Below are 3408 nucleotides of genomic sequence, written 5' to 3'. Positions count from 1 at the left end.
AAAAACCCTGTCATGCTGGAGGAAGAGGAAAGTAGCTCCACGCCCAGAGGTTACATAGGTAGTAGAGGAAGCCAAGAGGCTGTGATGGACAGCTCACATTGCCAGGGTCGGAGCTTGGGATTTATCCTAACACATATAAAGGTTTTCCTTAGGGAAGATTCACTGTTTACTTTTTTAATTTGTAAAAGTTAAAGTTAACTCGATATTTGCTATTGAACACACACTATGCACTGTTACTACACATTGAGTATCTCTTATACAAAATTCTGAGGCCAGAAGTGTTTGGGATTTTTTTCAGATTTTGGTATATTTGCATATTCATACTGATTGAGTATCCCTAAAACACAGCAATTTTAGATTGCTGTTCTTTTCGCCTTTTGCCTGCTTCCCATGAAGGACAAAGAGGCAGTTGCAATTGCTGTTTTGTATTTTCAAGTCCTCTTTGTGGCTTCTTATTAAACTGATTCTTGATCTGAGGTCCACTCTGTGGAATAACAGGGGTTTTACTCTTTGGAGCCTGTTCTTTGTGATCTCTTCTAGAGCCTTTAGATCCAGATAAAGTGTGAAACAACACTGACTCTAACTTTCTGGCATCTGTACTTTGCTTATTTTTGTCACTTCTTATATCCCAATGAGTTTCATGTGTATCTTCTTTGCGTAACACTTTTTGGAGAGGTTTTTGTTCCTTAACAGGAGAATCTCAACTACTATCCTCTCGTGTCCGTCTGACTTTCCCAATGAAGAAGTCATCACCACTATCACTTTCCTCGGACATGGAAGACTGTTTGTAAAACCTTTCTTCTGTGCTATCATCAAAATACTCCTCCTCATGCAATTCTTCTTCGCCGTCACTGCTACCACTAAGCGAGCTATCAGACCTTTTCTTTCTTTTGGTTTGACTCATTGTTTTCAGTTTTGGGTCAGCAGAAGTCTTCTTGGGTTCAGAGGAAACCACGGGATCATTTTTTGAAGGGTTAGATGGAGAATTTGGAATGTCCACTGCTTTGGGTTCATGTTCCATCTTGGCCATTTTTTTCTTTTGAACTATTTATTGGTTTCTTTGCAGATATTTTGGATTCCTTCACTTTTTGCTCACTACTAATAATTCCTTCATGACATTACTTACTTTCATTATCACCTGAACACAATGTATCCTTAGAATGATTTTCTTCTAAGGCATTTTTTGGTGACTCAGCTTCAGCAACATTTTGTCTTGCATCTTTAAAGGCTTGCATAACATCTTTTTGCAGATGTTTTCAAAGTTGGTATCGCCACCAAGGGCAGATCTAGATACTACATCAGGTTTCAATCCTTCAAGGCATGGACTTCTTCAAGCAATCGTTGGTGCCCATCTTTGGTTTTTTAACAGTGCATCTTCAGTACCCTTTTTTGACTTCACTCTGCCAACGCTCCTGACAAGTTTTCAGATGACTAAAACTCGGACTCTCTTCACTTCTTTTCTCATCTTCACCACCTCGTTATCCAGGCTCAGAGTTCCCGGCTGAGCCACGGATGTTGGAGGAACAGGACCCTCTGCCACCGACACGTGAATTGGTCAGTGGGGCCACGGCTGCCGCCACGCCCCTCCAGGGCAGCAGCCTCCTCCGTCCAAATTGCATCCCCGGAAAATTTTCAAATTATTATATTCTTAATTGCAATTAAGTTTTCTCCTAAACTTTTTATGTTTCACAGTCCTATTTCTCTATCAAATAATCATGAAGAAGATTTAAGCATTAAATTCAACCCTGGTCTGATGCATATTTCTAACAGTGGTACACATTCAAACTTTGCTTAACATTCCATAGATTGGAGACTCACTACTTCATAAAGTAATTAATAAAATAATAAAAGTAAGTAAAAGTAATTATTAAATTAAAAGTTGCAGTTAAAAAGTAATAACAAAAATAGCTAGCATACATTGAACACTAATTCCTTTTCAGGCACAGAGCTTGGGGCTTTATAAATAGCAACTCAAGGAATCGTCAGGGAGAGACATTAAGCTAGGTGCTGTAATAATCCACACTAAACCATAATAATCTTTATTTTAGAAAAAAAAATTGAGACTTGGAGAGACTAGGCAGTTTGTTTCAGGTTGTATATTTCAACTGTTATAAAAGTTGGGCTTCATCATGGACTGGTCTGATTGCAAAGTCTATGCTCCTAAAACTTGAGTTAAAGCTGCTTCCTTATGACTTTGATGCACTGATCTTTGACCAGATCCCTGGACAGATTAGATTTACTTCTACTACCTAACCTTTAATGTCTTCTCCTGTCTGGCCTTTTCAAAAATTTCCCAAGTGAGAAGTTTTCTTGGAAGGTCATTCTGGCCGTTTCTTCCCTAGATGTTCTCCAGTTTGCCATGCCTTTCTTAGGACTCAGCATGTATTGTGAATAGAGCTAACAGAACATGACCACTCAGGGTACAAGAGGACCATGATTTCTATTGTTTATATGCTATATAAACATATTGATTATTTATATGCTATATAAACATGTATCCTATATCCGATGTGTTTATATGCTGTATTACTACTCGTGTATGCAAAACTTAATGTTTTCCAAGTATGTTAAAAAATTGACTGTAACAAAAGCAATATTCCTACCTTTTTTTACTTGGTTAATTTGATTTTGTTTGTTTGAGCTTAAATACAAGGTTTTATCCTCATTGATGTACAGAACCTCTGTGGTTTTTGCCTGTCCAGCATTCATGCCCTCTTCTGAGAAGCACCCCAACTGTGTTTTGGAAAACCAACCTCACCCCCATTGGGTATGGTCTTTATGGGGCTATGATTCAACGTGGCCACCTTTTAGGTGTACATCAGTGGTTTTCTCTGGGAAATATGATCATTCAACACAGAGACGTGACTGGAAGAAACTGAGGCATCCACATGGAGATTCCTGGAAGAAGCATTTTATAGGTGCCCTTCAACCTAAGTCCTCAGAGCTACCTTCTTCAACCCTAGTTCCTAGCCTTCATTGCCTTCTTTCCAATAATCTCAGCTTAACCACTGGATTGTTCATTCATTTATCCACTCACTCAAACACTATTCCATAATAAGTTCCTATCATGTGCCAGAAACATTTCTTAAGAAGAACTGTTCAAATAGGTTCATAGTCAATGAATAAGAACAGCATGTAATATGAATTTACCATTTGATCCAGAAGAGTTATCAGCAGAAACTTTGTAAAAAGCCTTGCTTGGAGTCATATCTTCTTGGAAAGGAAAGAACTTCCCCTCATGGAAGGAAAGAAGGAAGGAAGAAAGAAAAAAAGAGGGGGGGGAAGGGAGGGAAGGAGGGGGGAAGGAAGGGAGAAGGAGAGAGAGAGGCAGACAGGTAAGGAAGCAAGGAGGTAGGGAGACAGGGAGGGAAGAAGAATGACCTTCTTAAGTTTCTGTGTTAGCTGTAA

The 3408-nt window shown here is 39.0% G+C and overlaps 1 pseudogene; it reads right to left on the bottom strand.

Annotated features, from left to right (window-relative positions):
* Positions 1–337: 337 nt before the first annotated feature.
* LOC103274687 lies at positions 338–3208 on the bottom strand (annotated as a pseudogene).
* Positions 3209–3408: the final 200 nt, after the last annotated feature.

Source organism: Carlito syrichta, unplaced genomic scaffold (genome assembly GCF_000164805.1).
Source record: "Carlito syrichta isolate Samal-C Ts95f unplaced genomic scaffold, Tarsius_syrichta-2.0.1 Scaffold314855, whole genome shotgun sequence".
In the NCBI taxonomy this organism is placed as follows: Eukaryota; Metazoa; Chordata; class Mammalia; order Primates; family Tarsiidae; genus Carlito; species Carlito syrichta.
This window is presented reverse-complemented; position numbering and strand designations above follow the sequence as displayed.